At 44.3% G+C, this 17,515-nt stretch overlaps 1 non-coding gene across 1 annotated transcript; it reads right to left on the bottom strand.

Moving 5' to 3' along the window:
• Positions 1-13,953: 13,953 nt before the first annotated feature.
• LOC117709655 (U6 spliceosomal RNA) lies at positions 13,954-14,062 on the bottom strand. Its single transcript, XR_004606904.1, has one exon. It is a non-coding gene; the product is annotated as a U6 spliceosomal RNA (small nuclear RNA).
• Between the last annotated feature and the right edge of the window lie 3,453 nt (positions 14,063-17,515).

The following is a 17,515-nucleotide window of genomic DNA, read 5'->3' on the forward strand; positions in this document are numbered from 1 at the left end:
GAAGTCCTGAGGTGGCCAGGTGTGGATAAAGAGCCTACTTTCACCTGGAATTTGCCTCATCAGCTGTTTATAGCACCAGCCCTTTCTTCTAGGGGCTGTGGACACCATTTGTCTATCGTACCAGAAAGCAGAGAAATCCTTACCTTCACTCATCACCAAAGAAAGATGCCAGAGAAACAAACTGGAGGCTACCACTGGGAAATTAAGAACGTGATGGAGACACTAGTGGAGAATTTGTAAAAGTTGATTGTTAAAAGTGGGAACTTCTAGCTTCTTTGGAAAGTTAGTTATGTCAAATGATCTTTTGCTGGGGTACACACATGAAAAGATGTCTTGCTAAAACAGACACTTAAAATGACACTTGATGAAAGAGTATAAATATGAGCCCACAGACAGTGGGAGAGGAGCACTGAGCATTGGTTTGGTTTGTGCTGCCTCACTATTCTTTGATAATGACACGTATGTATTGGTTCTCCTTACATAGTATTGTTGAGCTCAACTGTGGTGACACTGCCATTGAGAGAAACTCGTCATGAGGTACCTGTGGCAGCTTGCTGCTTTGGTGGCCTCACCTCAGGCTGGTTGGTGAGCCTAACAGTTCCTTCAGGATCGAACTACAGCTGCTGGATTGTGCCTGGTGTTGACCTGCTGAAAGGACTGGTCTGTAGCTGCCAGTTCCTGTTGCTGTCTGCCTACCTAGAGGACTGGTCTGCAACGGCTGAGTTGTATCTGGTGTTTGTTACGAGACTGAACTGCTGCCAAAGAAGATGGAACTTGTCCCGAAAGAACTATTGCTGAACAGGTCCACTTCCCCATATCCTAATAACATTTCTCTTCTACTACCTTTGCTGGGTGGTGGGTTAGTGGAGAGGTTGAACCCTTATTGAAAGTAGATTGCAAAAATTTATACCTACAGAGTGTAATGGTTGGGGCTTTTTCTATGTCCACCCCAGTTCCCAAATGGTGACATGGAAGCTTTTTAAAAAATTACAAATTTATTTAATATACGTGAGTACGCTGTCGCTATCTTCAGACACACCAGAAGAGGACATCAGATTCCGTTACAGATGGTTGTGAGCCACCATGTGGTTGCTGGGAATTGAACTCAGGACCTCTGGAAGAGCAGTCAGTGCTCTTAACTGCTGAGCCATCTCTCAGCCCTGGAAGCTTATTTATTTATGAACTAATTAATGCCTAGGTCTTAAGCTAGGCTTGTTGCCATCCAGCTTGTAACTCACTTATCCTGTTTATATTAATCTAAGTTCTGCCACATGGCTGGTTACTTCTCAGTTTCATAAGTCTGACTTCCTCCACATCTAAGTCTCCCACATCTGACTCTCAGAGTTCCTGTTTCTGTTTGTTCCACCTTTGCCTTTTGCTATAGGCCATAGGCTTTTTATTTTACCTAATCAGAAGCAGCCTTAGGCAGGCAAGGAAGAACAGAGACACATCTTCACACAGTGCATTATAAAGATCCCTACAGTTGATGGATGGATGGGGGAGTGAGTTAATTCCTTACACCTACATAGTGAAATGAGAGAACCAATGTCTTCTGATCTCCATACACAGGAGATAGTTGTAAAAAAATTTTAAAAAAAGATTAGCCATCGCAGTCAGCTAAAATAGGTTACCTTGGAGTTAGGGAAATGGTTCATTTTGTCAGGTGCCTACTGTGTAAACATAAGAAGCTGAGTTCAATCCCACTTAAAAGCTTGGGCAGCAGACTGACGAGCATGACTGCATAGAGACAGACAGGTCCCTGAAGCTCATCAGTCAGTCAGCCTAGCTGGACTGTCAAGTACTGGGTTCAGAGAGAGACCCTGTCTCAAAAAGTACAGGAAGCAATAGAGAAAGACATCTGATATTAACCTCTGACCTCTTCACACATGGACACACACACACACACACACACACACACACACACACACGTAGGCAAACAGTCATATACACAAAAAGAAAAGAAAACTGGCAGTTTTTTCATGAAGAAAACTTGAGTTTTTTCATGAAGTTCGTAATGCTGTGATACAAATTTGTATTTGCTCTTGCTAGTCTTAGGAAAAGAATACACAATTGTATTAATCAGGGTTCTCTCAAGTAGCAGAACTTATAGAATGAACACACACACACACACACACACACACACACACACACACACACACACACATACGACTTATTTGAATGACTTCCAGGGGCTATGGTCCAGCTGCTCCAGCACTGCCTGTATACAGAAGGCTCAGGAGTCCAGTAGCTGCCCACTCCACAATGCTGGCTGGCTCAGCTGGAATCCTGAAGAAGTGGGCTCTTATGCCAGTGAAGGAATGAATGGACTTGCTAGCAGGGAGAGAGCAATCAGGCAAAGAACAAAAGCTTCCTCCTTCTATGTCCTTAGGCTTCCAGCAGTTCTAGAATAGAAGTCTTCTCACCTCAGAAGATCTGGATTGAAATGAATCTTCCCACTTCAAATTAAGCAGCAAATTCCTCACAAGCATGCCCTCCATTTTTGGGTTTTATTTCTTTCCAGATGTGGTCAACTTGATAACTAAGAATAACCATCACACCAATCAGTGGAATCAGGGGCTTTCTCTGAGAGGGTGAGGAGAACAGTTCCATAGGTGTGAAACATTTTCTAGCCCTAGATGTGAAAACTTTCTTTGAGGGTTCTTATAGGAAATTTATATTTATATTTATATTTATATTTATATTTATATTTATATTTATATTTCAAAGGCAGTAGCAAGTTTTCCTGTTATCTCTAAAGGATTTTTTTATATAGTAAAAGTACCTGCAGTCAAGGTACATTAAGTTCATTTCTCCCTCCTTCCTTTTCCCTTTCTCCATATATGTTTGTATATGTGAGTGTGTGTGTATACATGTGTGAATATGCACACATACTCATAGAGTGGGATATTTAATATGATTTGATCTTTCACAGGTTTTGAGTGTGAATCAAGTACTCAGTAAGCAGAGGCAGACAGAGCAAGTTCAAGTCAGCCTGGTCTGCATAGTGACTTCCATGACATCCAGAGCCACATAGAGGAATGCTGTCACAAAAACAAAACAAAACAAAACAAAACAAAACAAACACAAAAAATAAATCAGTGAATAGGCTAGGCAATAGCTTTCCACGGCACAAGATTCCAAACTTCTTTTGGAGGTCAGATAGTCTTTATGTTTCTACCTCTGAAATAGAGAAGGAGGAAGAATAGGAAGAGGAGGAGGAAGAAGAAGAGGAGGAAGAAGAGGAGAAAAAGGGTTCTCTTTTTTTTCCTCAAGAAATGACCTTATTTTTATGTTTTTTTTTTTTTTTTTGACTTCTTAAATGGTTTTTTGATCCTTGAAATTCAGTAAGTTCACTGAATACACAGACATGATCATCCCTTTCAGCAGTCCACACGAAGGTGTGGGAAGCTTCACTGTGCTGTGGCAGGTCTCTCAGATTGAGCACAGATTTGCTGTTTCTCCATCTTTATATGATGTCAGACCATCTAGATTGGCGAGTTAATGTTTTTTTTCTCATAATCTCACTAAGCTCCTTTTCTCTTAATTATGGTAGAATTCTCCTAGTTGATCTTTTTTTTAAGTTAAAATGTTAAAATGCCATTTATTTATACGTTTAGTTTGTGGAGCGTTGGGATGCGCGCACACACAAGCATGCCTTGGTCAAAAGACAATGGTGAGAGTCACCTCTCTCCTACCTGTGGGTTGCAGGGATTGGTCTCAGGCCAACAGGCTAGATTACAAGCGCTTTTACCCACAGAGCACCTTGTAAGCCCTCAAATTGATCTAGATGCCTAACATGGTTTTCTATATCCCCATGTCCACCACCTGCAGCTTTGACTGAGAAGTTTTTACTGTGGTTTCATCTTTGGAAGCGTTTTCTCAGGCTCCCTCACCTCTGTACAGGGAAGAGACTCAGACTGTGCTGTGTGGTAAGGGTTTCCATCTGAGCCAGATCTTCCGTGTCATCAGCAAATCCACACAGGAAAGAAACGTCTGATGTGTAAGGAGTGTGGCCAGGGCTCCAGCTGGAGTTCCAGTATCCGCACTGGCAGTGTCTACAGTGGACAGAAACCTGTGTGCAACCGGTAGCTGACACTTCAACTACAACATCAACTTGGAGTTCACTCTGAGAAACTATGCCATTGGGGTTCTAACCCAGCCATTCATTGGAGTCCACACAAGAGAGAAATGGCGGCAAGGTGCTAAGTGCAGCAAGGACTTCAGTCAGGACAGATCTGCACATGCATCAGAGCCCTCACCAGGGAAGCTGTCTGAAGGGAAGCTGTTGAAACGCAGACCTCCACGCTCATCACCAAGTTCACACGAGAGAGGCTTCAGGTGCAAGGTTATGTGTACTGCTGCTCTCTGCTCCAGGCTTTGCAGTCCCTGGAAGTGGAGCTGCAGACTCCGTAATGTAATGTGGGGTAAGTAGTGCAGTTAAAGCATGGCTCTGAGTCTATCAAAGAATTTACACAGAAGAAAACCCATTAGATGCCACAGTTGAGGTAAAGTTTTCCTCTAAAAAAAAACCTTCATGTTCCCCACGGTCCACCCAGAATGGAAAGCCTGAGCCCTGCTCATCACTTCTGTCCATTCTACACGTGAGGAAAGCCCAGTGAAGGGCGTGGTAAGGACTCCTACGCACCAGAGGAGGAGGAGAAAAAGGAGGAGGGGGAGAACAAGGAGGAGGAGGAGGACAAGGAGGAGGGGGAGAACAAGGAGGAGGAGGAGGACAAGGAGGAGGGGGAGAACAAGGAGGAGGAGGAGGACAAGGAGGAGGAAGAGGAGAAAGGAAGAGGAGTAACAAGAAATTAGATATTCTGAAGGCAAAGATCAAACTTGTCCCAAGGAAGTAGATTAGTCTAACAATAACACTGCTCCCTTTCTAACTCCTGACTTTATTCAGGGATCTCTTTCCTTTTCTCTATCCTTTCTTCTCTGCTATAAAGTGTTAGGGAGTTGAAAGGCTGGAAGAAAAGGGGTGAAGAAGGGTGGAAAAGGAAGGACCTAAGTAGCAACGACTGGTTCAGTAGTTAAACACACCTTCTGCTCTTGCTGAGGACCTGAGTTTGGTTCCCAGAACCCACCCCTGGCAGGTCACAACTGCCAGCTTCAGGGGATCTAGTGCCACCTTCTGGTCTCTGCATATACACACTCACGACATAAACTCACACAAACACACATCAAGTATAATTTTTAAAAAAATCAACTAATAGCAAATCTAATAACAGCTTTTATGCATGTGTGTGCATCAAATGTTTGTGTGTGTGTGTGTATGTGTGCACATTGGGGATTGAACTGTGTGTGTGCACACATTGGGGATTGAACTATGTGTATGCACACATTGGGGATTGAACTGTGTGTGTGTGCACATTGGGGATTGAACTGTGTGTGTGCACACATTGGGGATTGAACTGTGTGTGTGTGCACATTGGGGATTGAACTGTGTGTGTGCACACATTGGGGATTGAACTGTGTGTGCACACATTGGGGATTGAACTCAGGACTTCTAGCATAACTGAGCTATACTCACAGCACCCAGATTTTTTTGTTTTTGTTTTGTTCGTTTTCAAATCAGGATTTTTCTGTGTAGCCCTGACTGTCCTGGAACTCACTCTGTAGACCAGGCTAACCTTAAACTCATAGAGATCCACCTGCCTTTGCTTCCCCAGTACGCCACCACCACTGGCTATGGGTTAGATCTTACACGTTTCCCAAAGGCTTTTCTGTGAAAAGCTCGGTTGCCACCTGTGGCATTACTGGGAAGTGGCAAGACCCACTGCAAGTATAAGTAGGGTGTGGTGTGAGGAGAGCGGTGTCTACAAGCACAGCCGAGCTAGCTCTGTAAGACAGGATGGGAAAGATTGCTGAGACTAATGAAAACACCCAAAAGTTTCCTATCAGACACAAGGTTCACTGAAACTTAGAAAATCTGTGACGCACGCTGGACGGTAGTGCTTTTCTCCTCAGCGATCCGTTTTTATTGCCCTGCTCGCCACAGGAAGAGAGGCATTAGTTAAACTGCCCAAGCAGCCGTATTCTTAGCTTGCCAGCTTGCTTTGTCCTCAGATGACCAGCATTCTAAGGAAGCGCTGACTTAGCTTGTGTGGCAGTACCTCCCCTCTTCTGACAATGCTATTCATCTGGCTCCCACGGAAGTCCGAGAGCTCCACTGCGACTGGACATTCTGGCTTCAGCCCGCCTGCCATTGTTCCCTTGGCTGCCTGAGAACCGTGGGAACAGAAAGGGAAGTTTAGGGACTTGGCGGTTAATACCACTGCCTTGTTTTTTTCTCAAGGATCATATTTGGGGCCTCATGAGAAGAAGTTAAGTTACTGGAGTGTGTCCTTGAGGGGATGTGTGAGATACCAGCCCTGTCCTCTCTGTTGACTTTCTGACTGCCCTGGACTCCTCTGCCAGTTACGCTGCTGACCGTCCGTCGCAGCAGAGCCGAGAGAGAGAGAGATCGGGGCTAAGCCCTCTGATGAGGAAAGCCAAAACAAATCCTTCCTCCTTTAAAACCGATGACCTCAATGTTTTAGTACAGCTACAGAAAGCCATCTAATGCAGTCACTTGAGCCCAATGTCATCCTCTGGAATAGGATAGAAACAGCTTACTTCTGCCTTCTTAGAAGAGGCCACAGGAGGGGACTGGGGTTGCGGCTCAGTTGGCAGAGGCTTATCCTCGAGAGAAGCCCTGGGTTTAATCTCCAGTATCTTGGAAAAACCAAGCACTGTGGTGCCTGTGCTGGGGAGGCAGAGGCAGGAGGATCAGAAGTACAAGCCATTGTTGGCTTCATAATGAGTTTGAGCCAGTCTGGACTACATAACACCCTGTCCCAAAACACAAAACAAAAACAAGTCACAGAGTGTGTTTACACTGTAGACTGCCCTAAGTATTATTTGACATGTAAATCCTAGCCCCTGATTAACCACTTCCACCACCCACTGAAACCTTCGTCCCCATCACAGGGCTGTAGATGCAAAGAATCACTTGTTCTACTTGTATTCTTATCTTCATCACCCCCCAGCCCCCCATTTCCCTCATTATGGTTGAAACGTGCATAGCATACAATCTGCCTTTTTTTTTTCCGGAGGGAGATATGGGTTCATCATATCTTCATCATTTTCAGTTCACTGGTGTTGCTGTGTGGCTGTGTCTGTCTGTAATTCTGTCTATCTCACAAGAACTAAAACTCCCCTGTGGCATCACTTCCTGTTCCTCCCAGCTCCTAGAAAGTCACTTAGTGGGGTCACACTGCTCTTGTCTTTTTGTGACTGGCTTATTTCACTTTACAGAGTATCCTTAATTCTCATTAGCACAGTCAAATGAACTCATTAGCATCAGAACTTCCTGTTTCACAACTGGACAGTATTTTACTCTATGGGCACCCCACATCTGGTTTATCCATTCACTTGTCAATGGTATTTGGATTTTGTTTATGTTTTATATATTGTGACTGACATTGCTGGGGAACTTGGATACGCAAATATCTCCTCAGAACCCCACTTTCAATTCTTTTGGGTATGAACCCAAAAAAGTGTGGTTTCACATTCCACCTCGCTGCCAGGGTGTGTGAACTCTACTCAGGCAGATGAACCGCAGAATGCTAGACTGCATTTTACCCTACACCATCATCGGGTGATGGGCTTGCAGGAAGCTCCAATGCACCACTCAGGGGGTGGGAGAATGCAACCTGGGATGGGGACCTCAACCGGGGTGAGGCCAAAGAGTCAGGGGTTCCCAAGCTCCTGGGCGTACAGATGGCCCTGGGCTTGTGATGAGGCCAGGGGTGGGGAGAGAGAACACTCAGGCTTACCTTAGTGGCAATTGTCCGGGATTGAGGAGGGACCTTCTGCTGGAGACTTAGGCAGCAGCTCTCTCTGTACAACAAAGGCTTCCCCCAATGAAGGTTCTTGAGGAGAGACAGTCCTTGGTTCCAAACTGTTTATTGATTGTTCATCGTGGAGAACAGGTGCACACCACTTCCTCGGGGTGGACCAGAGATTAAATACCTTTGCAGGACAGAATGTCCGGGAAGGGAAGCTCATTGGCTAACCCCCCAGGGCCCATCTAGATACCTCATTAGCACGGAGAACTCTGTTCTGTGCTACAAGACCAGTGGTCATATTCTTATATGGGGAGTTTGGTCATGTGGTCCAGGCCAGGAATCTGGTCAGTAGTAAGGAAACTCCTACCATTCTCAGGTGGGTGCCAGGGTTTCTGAACCCACTCAACCTTACCAAGTTTCCAGGCACAGTCTACTGCCTCACAAAAAGAATTATTGGACCTCTGGTCTCTTAATATTAATCTGAGAACCTGCCTGCCATACTCTGTTATAGTTTTCAATTCCCATCCACAAAGTACCAGACTTCCAATCTCTTTTAGTCCTTAGAATGTTTATTAACTTCTGTGCATTGGTAGTCGTCATCTTGATAGGTCTGAAGCAGTGTCTCGCTGTAGCTTTGATTTACACTGCCCTAAACGTTAGTGATATTGGGCACCATTGCACTGGCAAACATATTAGCCTATTTGTGTATCTTTGATGTTTTTTTTTTCCATTTGCCTTTTTTCTTTTTTTTTTTGAGACAAGATCTTGCTTATTTATTTATTTTGAGATAGATGTGTAGCCCTGGCTGACCAGGAACCTACTCTGTAGACCAGGCTGGCCTTGGACTCAAGAGATCTGCCTGCCTTTGCCTCCTACGTGCTAGGATTAAAGACATGCACCACCATGCTCGGCTTCATTTTATTCTCTTGAGACTGGCTCTCTCACTGAACCTAGAACTCACTGGTTTTGGCTAAACTGGCTGGCCAGCAAGCCCCAGCTTCCATATGTCCAGTGTGTCACATGCACTGCCTCCCCCATACACATAAGTAAATGTAAGAAAGTTTAAAAAAAAAAAGTCTCTAAGGGCACTGGAGAGACAGCTCAGCAGTTAAGAAACTAGATGCTCTTCTACAGGACCCAGGTTCGATTCCCAGCACTCACATGGCTGCTCACAACTGCCCTAAACTCCAGTTGCACAGAGTCCATCACCCTCTTCTGGCTCCAAAGGCAACAGTAAAGTGTGTGCTGCACAGATATAGACACAGCCAAAATACTTATACACACAATTTTAAAACTCTCTAAGATAGTACCCAGTGCTAGGGGGAGCATTGTATTATGGGCTGTCAGTCTAATCTTCCACCTTGATAAGCCAGTCTTTTGTCATTGTCCCCTCACACCACATGGGCCTGGGGCTAAACTGTGGACACACACGGTGTGACAGGTTTTGGCTAAATGCATATGCAGCATAGGAGAAGTTCAGTAAGATCCCTCTGGGTCATTGACACTTCTCTGACCCAGGAAAGAAGGAACTTTTTATCAACAGTATTCATTTGTTAGTATCATTCATTCACATACTCATTTAGCAGGGCTGAGGATCGAACCCAGGGCCATCCACATGCTAGGCCTACACTCTACCATTGAGCTGCATCCCTAACCACATGAGAATATCTTATAAAACCTATAAGAGAAATTATGGTTTTGTTGAAGGGATGATTTAAAAAAAAACAAAACAAACTACCACCACTGCCACTAAACAAAATCCAGAGTCTTATGTAGCCCAGGCTAGATCAAATGTGCTATGGACCTCCTGATCTTCCAGCCTCTACCTCCAGGGTGCTGGGATTATAGGTAGGTGTGCACTACCATACTCAGTCAGATGAGACAATATTATTATTATTATTATTATTATTATTATTATTATTATTATTATTATTATTATTATCATCGATACAGGATCTCACTATGTGGCCCTGGCTGGCCTGGAACTCACTCTGCAGACCAGGCTGGCCTTGAGCCTGCAGAGACCCTGACTCTGCTTCCAGAGTTCTGGGATTAAAGGCATACCTCACCACAGCCTGGCTGATATTTTAGGACTAGCCTAAATCTTCATTCCTGGGTCCTGGAAGATACCCTTTATCAGCCTACAGCATTTTGAGGGAAACATACAGACATAAAAAAGTCAAGTCTGTGAACCTCCATTCTACCAGCCACACAGGAGACACTCGCGAGCGAGCCATGCTAGGCTTTGTTTATAAAGGAGCTGGCGGCCACACTCCTGCAGCCTCTTCACGATTCCCTCTCGTGGTTATTATTGGCACAGGTGTTGGTCTTATGTGAGCTCTCAGTGACTCACTTTCAGCAGTCTGTGGAAACTTCAGCGAGGCCTTTTCTTGGGCGGGTTGCTCCTCCTGACTCCGTGAACCCTGATACTTCATCAGCCAGTTTGCTTTTGAAACCATCTCATGGCTGATGTGAAACGTCCTGTGAAGTCTGGGGTTGACCTTAAACCCAAGAGATCTACCTTCCTGTGTCTCCTGAGTGCTGGGATTAAAGGCATGCATCACAATGTCCAACCTTGATAAGCCAGTCTTTTGTCATTGTCCCCTCACACCACATGGGCCTGGGGCTAAACTGTGGACACACACGGTGTGACAGGTTTTGGCTAAATGTGCTGGTAAGTTTTCTGTCAACTTGACACAAGCTGGAGTCATCTGAGAAAGGGGACTCTCCGCTGAGAAGATGCCTCCATCAGGTTAGCCTGTAGTTCATGTTTTTCTTTTTTTTTCTTCTTTTTGTTTGTTTGGTTTGGTTTTCCAAGACTGGGTTTCTCTGTGTAGCCCTGGCTGTCCTCGAACTCGCTCTGTAGACCAGGCTGGCCTCAAACTCACAGAGATACACCTGTCTCTGCCTCCCCAGTGCACTACCACTGTCTGGCACTTTTTCTTGATTAATGATTGCTATGGGAGGACTGAGGCCACTTTGGCAGTGCCACCCCTGGACAGGTGGTCCTGGAGTGTCTAAGAAAGCAGGCTGAGCAAGCCATGGAGAGCAAGCCATAAGCAGTGTCTTTCCCTGGCCTCTGCTTCAGTTCCTATCTTCCAGGTTCCTGCCTTGACTTCCCTGCATGATGAACTACAAAGTTCAAGATGAAATGAACCCTCCCCCCACCTCAAGTTGCTTTTGGCCATGGTGTTTATCACAGTTGTGGGAGGCAAGCTAAAGCCTAAACGGGAAGACTGCAGGCGTTTAAGTTCCACGCCCTCCCATGGTTTAAGCTTCCTGAACAGTTGTACTACTTCAGTTGTATCCTGAGAGTAATCTAGAATAAGTCAGTCTGGCCATGAGAACATCCGGCTTTTACATTCTACCTCCGGGGGATGATACCTTTCCAGTGTTCGCTTCTACCAAAGCTCCTGACCAGGAGTTCCCCGGGAGCAGGGTTCTGAAAGGATAGTAGTCTCCATCCTACACCTTAGACTCCTTTTTTCAGATGACATTTTGAAAATAGGCATTACATGGGGTATAATTACAGAAGATACAATGTATTCTTTTTCTGTTGTTTTGTGTGTGTGTGTGTGGGGGGGGTGTAGCTAGGTAATCCAGACTTGAACACTTGATCTTCGTGCCTCAGTTTTCCAAGGGCTGGAATTACAAGCCTAAACCACCACACTTAGCTTACTAATTGACATCCCCCCACCCCCGGCAAATTAGTCTTGAACTTTCTAGAATGTCATATATTGGTATTTACCCTTTGTGTCTTTTCTTTCCTTTAGCATGCACAGGTTGTTGTTGTTTTGACAGTTCATCCCTGCTGTTGCTTTTACAAGCGCAGTAGTGTCTCATGGTTGCCCATCTCAATATGTCACAGGTGGCTTTTCCCACTGCACCTGTGGGAAGATGTGGTCGTTACACATCTGTTGCTTCTTCCAATCTTCCCCCCATTACCTGTTCCGCCATAGTTCATTACAGGTAGTGGTTTTCGACCTTCCTAAAACTGTGACCCTTTAATAGAGTTCCTCATGTTGTGGTGACCCCCAACCATAAAAAAATACGTAGGATATCTGACAGGTGACTCTCCTAAAAGTTGCGAGCAGAAGCTTTAAGTTTCTTTCAGTGAGAGCACGACATTTTGTCAGTAGATGGCGCTGCAGAGCCATTGCAGCGGGAAGGAACTTGCCTTTCCCTTTAGGTGAGTTTGTTTTATTCTCCTCTATGCCCGCGGCACATGCATGGGCTAGCTGTTCGCGTCTTGCCCCGGCTACATGTCTCCATCACATTAACACCTGCAAAACTACAACCCTAGCCCAGAGCCACCTTGAACAGCGCTCCCATCGAGGACACTGCCCATCTCAGCTGACCCGGATATGCATGACTCTTGTGTACCAACTCTCAGCTTCTGCTCACCAGCACCCTGGAGGGTGTTTCCAACACAAGGTCTTGCACCACTCCGTCTGCAAGTAGGTTCATGATTCTTCTGGGCACTTGTCATCTCCTGCCTGTACTCGGGCGTTTCTTCTACCAAGTCTAGCCTTGGTAGCTCAGCCGACTTCGTATATTATCATACATGGTTGTTAATAGGTTTATGTCACAGCTTCAGGAAGAGTCCCGCCTTCCAATTTGTTTCTTTGGGTACCTTCCCTCAGCTCTAGGATAGTCCTTAATTTTGTTTAAAGTGCTGGAGACTGAACTCGGGGCCATGTGCTTGCTAGCTGAGTAACTCTACCAGTGAAGAACAGACATCAGGGTTTTCCAACTTCTTTTCCACCTTCAGAGCTGCTTCGAAGCTAAACTGCTCTGGGTTTCTTTGTTATTCATCTTTTCTAGAGACAAGGTCTCATATGTAGCCCTGGTTGGCCATTGCTTACCATGATTCTCCTACCTCTACTTCGAAGTGTTTGGATTATAGGCATGAGCCACTATACCTACTAAACGGGTTGTTTTCTTTTGTTAAACTGGGCATGGTGAGGTATCCCTGGCCTCAGGTTAAACTACACATTGAGATCCAAAATAGCCTGGGTCACAGTAAAAACATGTCTTTAAAAAACTGAATTAATTATATAATTACATAATAAAATTCCTCTTTCAAATTACTATGTGGTTTCAGTATTTGGACTGTCGTAACAGACAGTTTACAAGTTTGTACTGCTTCCATTTGGGGCTTTCATGAATGACTAAAGCTGTCTTGGATGCTCTCGCCTTTGGGAAGATGTGTTTTCATTTCTCCTGATAAACACTGAGGAACGGAGTTGCCGCATCCTGTGGAGAGTGCTCTCTTTGCGAGGGACTGCCAAGCCGTTTCCCACAGTGGCTGAACCATCTGACATTTCTCTCAGAAATGATCAGTCATTCTAAGCAGAGGTGTAGGCGTGCTGTTCTTCATGATTGATGCGAAGAATCTTCTCCCGTGCTCACCCAGCATTTGTGTAGTTTTGTAACTTGTCTGTTCAAAGCTTTTAGCCTATTTGATTCATCTTGTTTATTTATATTTGGATTTTTGAAACAGGGTTTCTCTACTTAGCCATAGCTGTCTTGAAACTGACTCTGTAGACCAGGATGGCCTTGAGCTCACAGAAATCTACCTGCCTCTGCCTCTGAGTGCTGGGTTAAAAGAGTGTGCCACCATGCCTGGCTTGGGCTAGTCTTGGAACGAATCTTTTTCTTTCTCTTCTCTTCTCTTCTCTTCTCTTCTCTTCTCTTCTCTTCTCTTCTCTTCTCTCTCTCTCTCTCTCTCTCTCTCTCTCTCTCTGTGTGTCTCTCTCTGTCTCTGTCTCTGTTTCTCTGTAAAACAGGGTCTCGTTATAATAATCTAGGTTGGCTTGAACTTACTATGTAGCCCAGGCTGGCCTCAAATTTCACACCAATCATCCCGATTCAACTCCCAATGAATGGGCTACGATGACAGGGCTAAGCCACTATGCCTGGCTTCTTAGGAATCTTAATGGTGACTCAGAAAAAGAGAAGAAATCTAACTTTTGTGAAATCCAAGGTATCTTTTTCTTTTGTTTTATATCCTAAGATGTCTATCTTAAAGATGTGAGGATCTACCCCCATTTCTCATTTTAGTGGTTTTCTTGGTTGATGTTTGTGCTCTGCTTTGAGTTTTTTTTTTTTTCCTCTCTCTCTTTAAATGGAAAGCTTCACAAATCTGTGTGTCATCCTGTGCAGGGACCATGCTAATAATCTTCTCCATATCAACCCAATTTTAGTCTCTGTGCTGCTGAAGTGAGCATGGTTAGGTTAACTTTTCTACCGTGTTAAGTAAGGAAAGGTTTATATTTTTCCACTAAAATGCAACCACACCCCCAAATCTTCTTGGTATTTTTGGATGGTTGCTTCCAGGATACCCCACAGACACCTAAATCTGAAGATTCTGATGTCCGTTATAGAAAGTGACAAGGTATTTGCATGTATCCTACACACAAGTCTCCTGTTTATATACTTAAAAAAATTATTTATTTTATTTACATGAGTACATTGTAGCTGTCTTCAGACACCAAAAGAGGACATTGGACCCCATTATAGATGGTTGTGAGCCAACATGTAGTTGCTGGGAATTGAACTCAGGACTTCTGGAAGAGCAGTCAGTGCTCTTAACTGCTGAGCCATCTCTCCAGCCCATCTTTATATACCTAACAAAATGTAGGTGCTAGAAAAGTAGTGGCTATACTGTATTGTTTTACAGGATAATGGCTATGGATAAAAGTCTTTCCATGTTCAGTGGAGATAGAAGTTTTAAAAAATACTTTTGACGCATGATTGGCTAACTCTGGATAAAGAAGCCACAGATCTTGTGGACCAACTTCTCACTTTGCAGTCCTCTTCATTGGGGGGTGGGGACTGTATGTAGGGGGGAAAGGAACCTGAATTATTTGGTAACCCTGGTGGTTGGAATATGCTTGGCCCAGGGAGTGGCACTATTTGGAGGAGTGGTCTTGTTGGAGTGGGTGTGATTTGTTGGAGGAAGTGTGTCACTGTGGGTGTGGGCTTTAAGACCTTCATCTTAGCTGCCTGGAAGTCGGTCTTCTCCTGGCAGCTTTCAGAAGAAGATGTAGAACTATCAGCTCCTCCTGGATGCTGCCATGTTCCCACTTTGATGATAATGGACTTAACCTCTGAACTTGGAAGCCAGCCCCAGTTAAATGTTGTCCTTATAAGAGTTGCCTTGGTCATGATGACTGTTCACAGCAATGGAAACCCTAACTAAGGTAGTAACTTTGTTAAAAATGAATTGATCCTGTATCTATTTCTTCACTCTTCTCTTCCACTGACCCCTCTGTCTGTTCTTAGAACCCTGTCTCTACCTTGAGTATTCAGGTAGTGTGAAAACTGTCTTAGTTACTACTCTTTCACTGTGAAAAGACATCTTTGAAGAGGGTTGGAGAGACAGGTCAGGGGATGGTCTATACAGGATTTCCATAATTGCTAACTGATGTGGGAGGGACCAGACCACTGCTGGTGGTGACATCCCAGGTAGTCCTGGGCTACAGAAGAAAAGTAGCTAAGCAGAAGTCAGAGGAAGCAAGCCAGTAAGCAGTATTCTGCTGTGGTTCTATCTTCTAGGATGGAATCGGACTTCCTTCAGTGATGGACAGTGACTGGAAAGTTAAGTCAAACAAACCCTTTGCTTCCCAGGTTGTTTTGGTCATGGCATTTATCACAGCAATGGAAAGCAAATGAAGACACATGGGTTCTGGGGATCTAACGCAGGCCATCAAGCTTGTGTGGCAAGAGCTGTATCCACTGAGCAATCTCACCACCCTTTAAATGCTTTACAGTTTATTAAGTATTATTATAAATAGCATAGTCTCACTTGGGAGGCAAAGGCAGGAGGATCATCACAAGTTTGAAGATAGCCTGATCTCTACAGTAAGTTCCAGGCTAGCCAGCTACAAGATAAGAAAGAGCCTGTCTCATAAAGATAATGGTTTTAAACTTCATTTTTAAAAATTGGTTTTGATAGGCTGTAAGAGTAAAATCGATGTTCATATGTTAAACTTGTACCCTGGATGCTTGACAAACTTATTACTATGAGTTATTCTTTTCTGTAGAATTTTCAATCTACACAATCATCCTACCTGTAAATAAGGCAATATTATTTCTCCAACTCTAATCTCTGACCTTTTTTGTGTATCTTTTATTGTCCTAATTGACTAGGGTTGCTGGTACAATGTATCCTAGTACTAGTTAGGGACAGACTTCTTTTTATTTCTATTCCTGAACTTAAGGAGAGGCATCTAGTTTTCGCCATTATGTATCATATTGTCTCTAGTGTGGTAGGCTTGTTTTGCTTTGGTATTTGTCTTTGTTACTGTTCTACTGCTGTGAGGAACAGCATAACCACAGCAGCCCATAAAGCAGGCATGGCTGGAGCAGCAGCTGAGAACTCACAGCGGGCCTGTCACAAGTTACAGAGAGAGGGGCAGGGGAAGGGACAGAGAAACACAGAGACCAAGAGATAGAAAGAGACAGAAGTGAGAAAGACAGAGCAGAGGCAGACAGAGGGGAGACAGACACACACAGGGAGAGACACACAGGCAGAAACAGGGCCTGGTTTGGGCTTTTGAAAACTCAGAGCCTTTCTCCAATGACATGTCTCCTCCAAGAAGGCCATACCTCTTAATCCTTCCTAAACGGTTCACTGGAGACTAAGCATTAAAATACATGAACCTATGGGAGTCATTCTTAATCAACCCCCCAAGTACCCCCCTCCCCCCCCACATATATATACACACACACACAGATATATGTACATACATACATACATACATACATACATACATACTGGGGGAGGGGCATGTGTCATACATACATATGTGGAAGTCAGAGGACAGTTTACAGTGTGTTTCATCCTAGGTTCCTAACTTGAGTAATCACCTTAGCTGCAAGCACCCCAACCCACTGAGCCTTTTTTTTTTTTTTTTTTTTTTTTTTTTTTTTTTTTTTTTTACACAGGATCTCACTTGGTACCTTTGGCTGGCCTAGAACCACTATTTAGCCTAGGATATCCTTAGACTCCCAGTCCTCCTGTCAAAGTCTCCCAAGTACTGGTCTCAGCCATCACACTTGATTTGTTTTAGTTATGAGACCAGATATTGCTGTTTTATATAGCCCAGATTGTTTGGAACGCCTGACCGTCCTGTTTCCCAAATGCTGAGATTACAGGCATCTGTCAGCCATGCTTGGCTTTAGCTTTGTGGTGGTTTGACCAGGAATAACCCCCATAGACTCATGTGTTTGAATGCTTGGCCCACAGAGGTATGGGCCTGGTGGTGGAAGTGTGTCACTGTTGGGGCAGGCTTCGAGATCTTCTATGCTCAAGCCATGTCCAGTGTAGCTCGCCATTTCCTTGGCCGCCTGTGGATCAAGATGTAGAACTCTCAGCTCCTCCAGCACTGTGTCTGCCTGAGTGCTGCCATGATGATAATGGACTAAAGTTGTGAACCTGTAAGCCAGCCCCAATTAAATGTTTTCCTTTATAAGAGCTGCCTTGGTCACGGTGTCTCTTCACAGCAATAAAACCCTAAGACAGTCTTTAACACATCAAGTTTTTAAAAACTCATTCCATGAGGTTAAGAACATTCCTTGTATTCCAAAGTTTGAGATTTTTTTGAAATCATAAATGAGTTTTGAATTGTCAAATTATTTGTGTTTATGCATGCACATGCATGGGTAGGTATGCTTAT

Source organism: Arvicanthis niloticus, chromosome 5 (assembly GCF_011762505.2).
Source record: "Arvicanthis niloticus isolate mArvNil1 chromosome 5, mArvNil1.pat.X, whole genome shotgun sequence".
In the NCBI taxonomy this organism is placed as follows: Eukaryota; Metazoa; Chordata; class Mammalia; order Rodentia; family Muridae; genus Arvicanthis; species Arvicanthis niloticus.